Raw genomic sequence first — 12808 nt, 5'->3', positions numbered from 1 at the left:
TAAGAGAGCTGCTTGAAGGGTTATTACGACCTATTTGGTAAATCATCAATTGAAAAAGGGTAGATATATGAGACAAACTTGTATTGAACTGAACCTAAATTTTACTACTTTGAGATGAGCACTTAGTATACAAGAGAGAATTGATGATCCTCTTCAAAATGAATCATGGGGTTTTTGTGGGAGACTTCCATGTTTTTGATAAGAAGCTATCCAATGATGTGAAGGAAGAAATTACATAGTTTTGACACTTTATCTCAAGAGTATCACCCAATGCTAAAGATGTGTTAAAGTTGAGAATTGGCATCAGAGATTGTACGCCACATCCTAAACATTATTTGAGGTAAGTCAAACTATGTTTTTTAAAGAATTTATAGAGAGTCATCTAAGATTTCATATATCACAAAGGGATTTTGAATCTTTGAAGCCATTTTATTATGTGCCACTTAAAATTTACAATACATGTTGTTGCAAATATCATGTCGATTTTTCTATGCACCATGAACTATTACGCTCCATCCATTCTACATTTCATAGTAAAGAAATATTGGTGAATTGTGGTGTAGTGGGCTTCCAAAATCATCAAGAGACTTGCTAGATCAATTTTTGTGTGGTAGAGTTGATGGTTGTTTCTTTTATAGAAATGCTTTCTTAAATGAGAAAGTGTATAGAATGTGGTGGCTTATCCAAGTCTAACACATGTTTTCATGGGGGGTGCAAACAATATCTTGAGAAGACAATAGTAAAAAAAAATGGTATATTAAATAGTGAAACACACATTGAAGGGTGAGGGTGAGGGCTCTAGATGTGAATTGGTTGCAAAAGAAATTAGTGTGACTAGTTTTATTTTAGATTTCAAGACAAATATTTTGTACAAGTATGCAAGGCATAGTCAAGCATAGTCACAGGTCTCAGTGGTCGGATCAACAATTTAGAATGTGTAAGGAGACTTTTCTCATTGGCACTATTATATCACTCGTTGAATTTGCTAAGAACTACACATTGCAACCACAAAATGAGACACAATCTCAGTATTACAAATCCATTCAGATTGTTATTTTTGTCCACATAGCATATAGACATGCCCCTATAGTGCAAAAGACAATCAAAGGATTATTAGAGAGTAACATTTTTATATGAGTGGTGATAGATCTCACTCTGATGAGTTTGTACAATATTTTTTTGAGAATTATTTTGATTTCTTATAGGAGCATGCAATTTCTATGGATAAACATATCATTTGGTCAAATAATTGCACAAGTTAATTCAAGAATGCTCGCATGTTTTATTGGTTGTGTAAGATGAACATGGAGATGGGGGTGCATCACATTTGAATTTTTTTTTGAGTCTGACCATGGGAAAAGAGGAACATGATGGAGTAAGGGCATGTGTGAAGAGAACTCTAGTTAAGGAGCAATTGAAGATTTTAGGAGTAGAGCTTCTTGATGCTCATAGCATTGTTGATTGTTGCAGTTCAACATTATCACAGGGAGGACTCTTGATTTAGTAGTCCGAAGGTTCCTTTGGTTGGTTGAGGAAGGGTCCATAGGTGATAGATCAGATTGTGCTACATTTAGAGATTCATCAAAAATGCATTCATTCTCGAGCTCTAATTCTAGTACATGGGCCATTTAGACATGACAACTAGCTTGCTTTTGTCCTAGTTGTTTTCAATGTGAATGGGATCATTGTGAGTCTAGTGAGTGGGTAGAAACATGGAATCTAGATTATCTTAGTCCATTGTCTATCATACCCTTTATCAGGAATGATGTCATGGAAAGTTCACTTGAGCATAACTATCTATCAAATCTTCTTCAGCAAAGACATGTCTTTGCATTGGTTGCACCACAAGGGAATGATGAGAAATTAGATTATTTGTTAGCACGTTGTGTAAGAGGTAAAAAAAATCTTGTACAACTGATCATAGATGATTATGGATTCACATATCCTACTGGTTTAGTTGTTGTTGGAACATGGCTGTGGAAATACATGCTTAGAAGGAATGGAATTCCTACATTCGAAGACTATCAGAAGCAAAAAAAAATTCTAATATATTCACATCTTATTATGGCAAGAAATGTGAATTTTTTGAAGTTTCAAGGAAGACCAAAAGTAAACTAAATTTTTACTATTACTAATGTTGATCATGAAACCCTATTTGAGACCATAAAATAGAGAGAGGACCCTACAAGAACACTCGACTAGGTATATTTACTTCTTATGATCTTTTGTTCATAATGATGTGGTGAACCGATGATTATTTTGTTTAATACAATAAGTTATAAATATTTTTTATGATATTGGAATGTAGGTACATCATGAAGAGTAGCCATGCATGAAGATAAGAAACTAAATAAGGAGCAGAATGAAGAAAAATATATTCTATTTTTGACACTATGATTTTTGACACTACTATTTCTGACACTACGATTTTTGACACTACTATTTTTGACACTACAACTTTTGATAATTTTGTATTGATGTAATAATTATGAAAGACTTGAGATATTGTAAATGTAAACTTATTGATTTAATGTAAGAAACAAAGATGATTTTACTTAATACAATTTATATGAAGGGACCTAAAAAATGATGATTTTAATACATACTAACACCAACTTGCATTGTGCCCAATGCAAAAAACTTGAGAGAGGTAAAAACTAAAATTTTTACTTAATATTAATCTAGGAGACACCATTGTTCTATCCACAAAGAGCCTACATCATTTGCAGCCACCTTGTACTGAAGAGTCTCCAAACTGCTCTAAGTGTATTTGAAGGTTGATATTTCGAGGTTCATAACTTAGAGCTTGTTGGGGCTATCGATGAAACATAAAATGATATAGGATGGTCATGTGGAGGCCTATAATAACATATCTCATTTTATAGAGATCACATTCCATTTGGATTTGGCACAATGATCTCACTCAATGCTAAAACTCACAGTGTGCCTCAAGTCATAGGTGCATCACTACATAACTTTGAAATTGCTGATATTGGCATCAAATCATCAGCTCCATTAGCTCCAAATGGATGGGTGAGCTCTAGTGACATGCTTGCTCTAGTCATAGAGATCCTCCATCATTTGTGGTTGCCTCGTACCAAAGAGTCTCCAAGGTGCTCTAAGTGTATTTCAAGGTCGATCTTCGAAGGGTCATAACTCGAAGCTCATGGGGAATATTGATGAAATGTTGGATTCTATAGGATATCCATGCCAGGGCCTACAATATCCTATCTCATTTCTAAGAGATCACATGTTGTTTGGATTTGGCACAACAATCTTGCTCGATGTCAAAACTCGTAGTGTGCCTCAGTTCATAGGTGTATCACTGCATAACTTTGAAATTGTTGATCTTGGCATTGAATTGTCAGTTTCATTAGCTCCAAATAGGTAGGTGAACCCCACTGACATGATTTTTTTGGCTATGGAGAGCTTCAATCATTCGCAGCCACCCCATACCAAATAGTCTCCAAGGTGCTCTAACTGCGTTTCGAGGTTAATCTTTTGAGGGTCATAACTTGGAGCTCATGGGGAATATTGATGAAATCTCTACAATAACCTTTCTCATTTCTGAGAGATCACATTCTGTTTGGATTTGACACAATAATCTTGCTCGATGCCAAAACTCGCAGTGTGCCTTAGTTCATAAGTGCATCACTACATAAAATTGAAACTATTAATCTTTGCATCAAATCATTAGTGCCATTATCTCTAGATGGGTGAGTTAACCCTATTGACATGATTTTTCTACCCACGGAGAGCCTCCATTATTTGCCGCCACCCCATACTGAAGAGTCTCCAAGGTGTTCTAAGTGCATTTCGAGGTTGATCTTCGAAGGGTCATAACTTGGAGCTCTTGGGGATATCATTGAAACATCAAATGTTATAGGAAATTCATTCTGAGGCCTACAATACCCACTCTCATTTCTAAGAGATCAAATTCTGTTTGGATTCAGCACAATGATCTCGCTCGATGCCAAAACTCAAAGTGTGCCTCAATTCATAGGTGCATCACTATGTAACTTTGAAAATACTAATCATCAAATTTTTAGTTCCATTATCTCTATATGGGTAGGTAAACCCTAACAACATCCTTTTTCTAGTTGCAAAGGGCCTCCATCATTCGTGGCCACCTTGTATCGAAGAGTCTCCAAGGTGCTCTAAGTGTGTTTTGAGGTTGATCTTTTGAGGGTCATAACTTAGAACCTATGGAGCCTATAAATGAAATGTTGAATGCTATAGGAAAATCATATAGATGCCTATAATAATCTATCTCATTTCTAAGTGATCACATTCCATTTGGATTTGGCACAATGATCTCACTTGATGCCAAAACTCATAGTGTGCCTCAATTCATAGGTGCACCACTAAGTAACTTTGAAATTTCTGATCTTGGCATTGATACATGAACACCATTAGCTCTAGAAAAGTGGGTGAACCCTAATGACACACTTTTTTTGACTATGGAGAGCCTCCATCATTCACGACCACCCATACTAAAGAGTCTCTAAGGTGCTCTAAGTGCATTTTGAGGTTGATTCTTCCAAGGGTCATAACTCAAAGCTGGTGGGGGCTATTAATGAAATGTTAAATGCTATAGGACAATATTTCCAAGGCCTACAATAACCTATCACATTTCTAAGAGATCACATTCTTTTTGGATTCGGCATAGTAATCTCACTCGATGCCAAAACTCGTAGTGTGCCTCAGTTCATAGGTGCATCACTGTATAACTTTGAAACTGATGAATTTGGCATCAAATCATCAATGCCATTAGCTCTAGATGGGTAGGTGAACCCTAGTGAGATGATTGTTCCATTCACAAAGAACCTTCATCATTCACGGCCACACCATACAAAAGAGTCTCCAAGGTGCTCTAAGTGCATTTCGAGGTCAATCTTCTAAGGGTCATAACTCAAAGCTCATGGGGGCTATCAATGAAATGTTAAATTTTATAAGAAGGTAATGTTGAGGCCTACAATAACTTATCTCATTTTTGAGACATCACATTTCATTTGGATTTGATACAACGATCTCACTTGATGTCAAAACTTGCGGTGTGCCTCAATTCATAGGTGCATCAATGTGTAACTTTGAAACTACTGATCTTGGCATCAAATCATCAGCACCATTAGCTTCGAATGTGTAGTTTAACCTTAGTGACACTCTTGTTAAGCTCAATCTTGACAAGGCCTACAATAACCTATTGCATTTCTAAGAGATCACATCCTGGTTTGGATTTGGCATAGCAATCTTGCTCGATACCAAAACTCGTAGTGTGCCTCAGTTCATAGGTGCATCACTGTATAACTGTGAAACTAATGAACTGTAATGCCTCACTTGGGAACCCAAGAGAAATAAACCTAACATGTTACAATGTTTACTGAACCATTTTAAAAAAAAAAAAAAATTAACAACATCAAGATAACATTAATGCGGAAGCAACATGAACATACACATCAAATACACATAATCAATTACAGATATAGTTTCAATTCCTCAAGGGTTCCTTTACGTTGGGTCACATTTAATAATTTTAAATTAATTAGTTTAAGTTCCAAGTACAATGTCTCAAGATCATAAAGGAATAACAGATACATAATTGCATAAGCAAATGCATAAGTATAAACAATACAATGAAAGTACATCCAATTAATAACATCCACTGCACATGTCGTAGGGTATGTGAGAATAGATATAATACATCAGAATACATGATAACATATATACATCATCTGAAAAGAAGTCTCTGCAATAAGAAATAAGAATGATAAAGGTACATCTTCTGTAAAGAACATCCAACAGCTGACAATGTGAAGGGGAACCCAAATGGTAAGAAGACACTACCTCCCGACCGTGTGGTTACCTAGTCAGGCTTCCACTCCCACCGTGCAGGGAAGATAATGAACAATCCACATATGGTTGTCAAACATACAACATTCCTAGGCAAGGTACCCCTAATAGTCAAAACTACCTCAAAGGTAACACATGCTACTCAAGAAGATAAAATAATCCAAAAGTAAGACCACTCAATCCAATACCAACAGCTCATAACCAAACATCATTCACAAACCAAGTATAAACCAAATACCAAGATCATAAGATAAACTCAATGAAAGATAATCACCTCAAGTCAAAAACCACATATCAAGAGTACATCATCCATGAATCACCAATCATCCTCAATGAAAGTAATAACCACAATAAACACATCCAAAAATAAGTACACCACCAGAGGCACACAAAATCCACAAAGATCTACAGAGGAGACTCAGGCTACATACTAGGGAGTGTCATCACATGGCTGCTTGAGTTACCCTGGACTGATCTCTTAATAGACCCCGGACCCTCAAGCGTTGAGTTACCCTGGACTGGTTACTCTGAACCCCGGACCCTCAACATCATACATATGGAAAATAGAAAGCCCTCTCAAGAAGACGAGGCACTCATCTTATTCCCATCCTTAGTCTATACAAGCACTCAAGGCATGGGTAGATCAAAAATCTCTAACTTATCTTTTTAGTGTGTTTTCCCCCCAAAAGTTTTAATTACTAGGTTATCATTTATTACATAACTTGCATTAGGTTACCCTGGCACTGACCACTTTGGGTCCCGGACCCCTATGCAAGCCACTCCCAAAGTCATGCACCTAGACAACCTCTCCTAAACACATAACTACACATTTGTGTCCCATACCACAACACCCATAATGATCAAGCTCGGTTCCTTAACAGGCAACTCGAAAATAAGATGGCAAACCCAAGTACACATAAATGCTCCACAAAGTAAATCTCATAAATATAATTTTTAGTTTGAATCACAAGAATATCATGACAGTTAGCCACATAAATGGTATAAAAGAAATCTCTCAAAGCCTCTGGTGTACACCCTAATTTGGCCAACTAAACAAGAAGAACCATCATGAAAATAAACTACAACACTTCAAATGAAACACATAAAACATACAAAGTTTCATTTACAAAATAAACTCATATCATGACTTAGAAGTGATAATAATCATTTATTAAATTATTAAAATAATAATAATTGATAATTAAATAGAAATACTCCCAATTCCATTTATAATAGAATTTTTAAAAAATGATTTATATTTATTATTGGTTCAACCTACTTTTATTAATTATCTTCATTTATAATTATTAATTACATAATAATTATTAATTAGTTAATAGTCAAAAGTTATTGATGAAATCCTTTGATAAATGATACTCACTAACATTAATTAATTTATTAATTAATATTTAAACCACAAAATAAATCCCCTTTCTTTTAAAATAACAATTACTAGTTCAAAAATTAATTAAATAATTAATAATAAAATTATTAATTACTTAATATTTAACAAAACTATTTAATAAAAATTATTAATAATTAATTAAAATAAACTATATTAAATTTCATTAACTATTAATTAAATTAACAATTATTAAAAAAAATTATTAACAATTTAAATTTAATACATATAATATAATATAAATATTATTTATTATAATAAAACAAAATTAATAATAAAATCAAATAATAAACATGCCCCCCCCCCTTTATATAAGTCGTGCGGCCAACCTTAACGGCTATCGCAGGCTTTGATGTCATCGGCTATAAAAGCCAGGCCGTGCAATGTAAATCGCAGGCACACATAGGCACGGCTTAATCAGCCGCCAAGATAATGGGGTAGCCCCAATTTTATTTTTAATTATATATATATATATATATATATAATTTAGTAAAATGTTTTCTTTATAAAATGATTTGTTTAATTTATTAAGAATTATATTTATATAATATTTATTAAATAATTCTTTTCTTAATTTTTTTATTATTAAAATTAAATAACGGTCGTACAACATGAACTCCATCAAACATATATTTAGAATTTTATAAAAATATACTCTTCCAAAACAAAGTTAATATAAATATTCTCATATATATATATATATATATATATATATATATATATATATATATCATTTGTAAATGTAATTTGATAGAAAAATTACTATCAACCAATCAAATTTCACATTTAGAATTTTCTTTTCTTTCAAACCCTATGTGATTTAAATTAATTTTCTCTATGATTTTCTTTGTAAATACGAATAATGAGAGACTAATTTCAATCAGTTAGATCTGGACAACAATCAAGACGACAAACAGAATTTCAACCACCCAAACAAACACGGAGCAAACAGATATTTTCCAATTTGAAAATGCATTCACAAGATTTCAAACCCTACCTCGTACTGATGCTAAACTTTGACAATAAGATGAAAATTCTTACGCAAAATCCTTCAAGCCACGAGAAATTCCTTTCTTTCCCAAACCCTCTGAGTTGCTCTCCAAAACTTGTGTCTGTAATAATGACTCCAAAACCCTCTAATATAGAATCTATTTACCTTTTAGGGTTTCTGTCACCACCATTTCTAAAATTATAATTATTTTATTTAATTAATTCTTTCATGCACAATTAATTTCCTTTTTAATTAAAATATTCTTTTATTATTCCTTTCATGCACGTTAAGTGAATCATTAAATTACTTTATTTAACTTTCCACTTGACTTTACTTTAATAAATTTATAACTTTAATCTCATGCACACTTTATTAAAATATCTTAATCAAGTGCACATATTTTATCTTTTAATTAATTTCTTATATTTAAAACTCACTCATGCGAACTTAAAACATATTCATAATTTAATATCTTTTTATTTCTTAATTTATTTTTGAACGTTTAATTTGATAAATATTTATTAACTTAAATAACAATAATATTTAGCATTTATTTAAAAATGAACTCTAAATATATTATTATTAAATTAAATAAATATTATCACGTTCTAAATTTATTCTTATAACTTTTATCTTTGAATTCAATTGTTTTTATTTAATTAATTCAATTAATTAAATATAATTAAATATTCAAAATGTCATAATAATTTTCCATTAAATTAAATCATTAATTTAATCTTTTAATTAGACTTAATTAATAGAAAATTCATCAAAGACTCACAAAACAACATACACACAAAATACTCACAGGTTTTAAAAGGGGTAGACAGTCTGTTACGAGTCCTCCTTGTAGGACAAGTATTTTAGGCTATGGCTAGGATTGGACCTGATCATTATCTTCCCATTCTCACCATTTGAGTATTTGTAATAGGGCACACTCATCCAGGCAATTTACGGAAGTCGATGCCCGGTACCTGCATCCTGCATAAAAGACGAGCATGTACATGTATATAATTATATCTAAACTAAACAGGCAATGGCAGGGAGTGGTTCATCGTGTAGATCCTGACTAGCAGGTGACTACAACTCCCTCCCTTAACCACATCAAACACATCAGACAGAAAGATAAAATAAATACGCACACCATACACATGCAAGTATGGGGTAAGTATCGTAAAAATCACAAGTCTAACATCAAATGCGTACATGTAATAATGCATCTCTATCAATACAACATAATCATCATTAAAGACATCATGTTAACATTTTTATGAAAGAAAACACATTTACTAACTAGGAATCATCAAAACATCATTAACAACACATGAATGAAATCAACTACGCAATAATAACTGATACATTTGTAATCAAAGTCATGAAATAATATCATAATATTACAAATCTAGTATCTCTAAAACTAATCAAAGCGTAAAATCAGCCTAAAAGAATTTGACAATGATAACAGAAATGCGAACTAGGGGCAGGCACTACATGAACTTGGCATCAAATTGCTAGTGCCATTAGCTCTAGATGGGTAGGTGAACCCTAGTGAGATGATTGTTCCATTCACAAAGAGCCTCCCTCATTTTTGGCCACCTTGTATCAAAGAGTCTTCAAGATGCTCTAAGTACGTTTCATGGTCAATCTTCTAAGGATCATAACTCAGAACTTGTGAGGGGCTATTGATGAAATGTTGATTACTACCAAGGATAACTTTAGTGGTTAATATTTTCCAATTGGCTAATCTCATTCATTAGGGACCTCAAATTTGGCTGATTTTTTTACACTTTTGTGATGTCCATGTCGCCTACTCTTTACCAAAATTGGGTCCCATGCTTAGGCTAATCGCCAATAATATTACATAAGTATTTATATTATAGTGATGACTTTGCCAATGGAATCTAATTTTTCTATGCAATAAATTAAATATTTTTACCTACAATTTCCAAGGATTACCTTAATCAATGGTCATATTTGCCAATATTTGGTAAAATTCTAAGTTAGGTTAATGATTAAGTATATAGATTTAGCACATGTCTCTATTTCAAAGACTTTTCATGAAACCTTTTATCATTTATCACTTTAGTCAAAAATATATTTTATCGGGTACATGTGTCTTTATTTTGGGTACTTTCTTTAAAATTTGGTATCCTTTTAAAAGGTTTACTTGAAATACGATATAGGCAATTGATTTTGGATTGAATCCAACAATTATAAATAATATGGGTGCTACCCTAAACCACCACTCAATAATTTGCCTAGAAATTATAACAATATAAGTAAGATAAATTTAATCCTAAAGTTGAGAATCAATTATGATCCATATAATAATAATAATAACAAAATCATAGGTTGTAGGTATGTTTACTTATATCTGTGATTTTCATCAATAGTGAAAGATTCACCGGGATTTTATAGAATTTTCATACGATTGAAAATAATAGCTGATAAAATTTAAAAAAATCCCTTCTTAAAAATAAAAATTTTCCAATAATTTTTTTTTTTTTGGCCTTGAACTAATGTTTGATTCACCAAAATTTGATAGGTTTTTCCAAAGTGGGGTTTCTTAAAGTTATACCTGGATGCTACAGGATAATCATGTCGAGGCCTACAATAAGCTATCTCATTTCCAAGGTGCTCTAAGTGCATTTGGGCGGGTGAACCATAGTGATATCTTAAGGGATTGTAGAGATCATTTCAAATTAAATATTGCCTCAAAATTTGATAATAAAGGTTGTTAAAATGTCATTCACAAATTATTGCATTTGAGTCAAATATAACAAACATGATCAAAATGAATGATATTCCATAAACATGAACAATACACATGATCCATGATAAATTGAACAACACTATACTAAATTAATATGTATATCATTGTGTACATAAATGACAAAAATATATATCAAAATCCATGTACACACACACACACACACACACACATATCAAAATTCATGTATCCATAGACAAATTACGCAAATATATATCAAAATACATAGATCCATATACAAAATGTGGCTGATCATGCAATCAGAATGTGTATAATATCAATGTTTGTGTATACAATGTGGCATATGCCATCTCAAAATGTCTCATGATGCATTCTCTAACAACTATACTATCATATACTACTGGTGGATGATCAAAATGTAGCCTCTTTGTTGTACTAGGTGGATTAGATGCCTCCTACATAAACAAAAAAGGAAAACCCAAAGTTAGACTACTAAATTTATATGATTCTATATATCTAATATTGAATTACTCAAATGCATAATGATCCTTTTTTTCATTAATATTTATAGTATTAAAATTTCATCATAAATACCTCTCTCATTGACCTCCTGCACTAGTCAAGAGTTCTCTAATATGTCCTCGACAATGCTTGAACCTCGTTGATTGTGGTCTATGTATGTTCAAGTATGTTTGTCAAATGAATCTACAACTTAAACTATAACATTATAATTTATAGCATGCTAAATTTATAACATATAATCAAGAATTCAAACTACAACTTACCTTTGTCGACTCCTCCTCTGGATATAATGGCTGTGTCAGGAAAGATACAAAACTCTGGCATCCAACCTTCTATGCACTAGGTGTTTCCTCTGAGATACAAAATACTAGTTCTTAATATCACAGAAATTAGTTTTGAATTTATTTATGAAAACAACAAAAATACAAAATAAATGATACTTATACATATGATGGGGCTCTCACTGGAAATGGAAATGCCAGAGGGTTTGCAATGTGGAATCTGCCTAGACTCATCACCACTAGCCATGCCTTGTAGATTAAAGAATGTAACTAAATTTCATTACCACAAACATTTTACAAGAATGCATTGATATTTAATCACTTTAAAAGCACCTAATTACCTTTCCCTTGTCAATGGGCTATGTGTCACCCTCCGCACTCTACCCCCCACTAATAGGTGATACCTACAAGAGAAAAGGAAGATTAAAAACCATATATACTCCAATATCAAATATAAAAAATAATGAGAACACAAACATAATGTATCGTAGATGTCTCAAGGATGAATGAAATAGCCTAGAGTGTGGCATTATTATTGAGCTATCATTTTGCACGATGATTAACGACAGGAATCCTTTCAAACTCCTCTCTTGAAAATTTGATCTAGGATCAACTCCAAGGTTATAGGCGATCTTGTAACCTATTGGAATCTTCTTAGTAGAAGATACATGTGAGTGTTCATGAGGAGACCTTTGCTGGTTCAAACCAATTTCAGATAAGATGATCAATCTACTTTCTATTTCAAAATTATCCATAAAAAAAGATATGTTTTTGGTATATATATTTTTAAATGAACGCAATTTAACAATGAAACTATATGAATTCCTTATTTAACCAAGGGTTAGAAAAGAAAATAGAAAAAATAAGGTAATGAGAGATGAAAGAAAATGACTTGAAAAATAAATCCCTAATGGATACAATCCACAAAAACAACACGTCTGGGAGTTAAGCCTTTGAAAAGATCAGTAGGTAACCAATGAAAATAGGAGCAAAGCTTCGTTAATTCTACTAATGTAATCATCGATGGGAAT

Source organism: Cupressus sempervirens, chromosome 5 (genome assembly GCF_028749045.1).
Source record: "Cupressus sempervirens isolate cs-2001-9-10 chromosome 5, ASM2874904v1, whole genome shotgun sequence".
Lineage (NCBI taxonomy): Eukaryota > Viridiplantae > Streptophyta > Pinopsida > Cupressales > Cupressaceae > Cupressus > Cupressus sempervirens.
The sequence above is the reverse complement of the archived record's forward strand: the minus strand, read 5'-3'. Positions refer to the sequence as shown.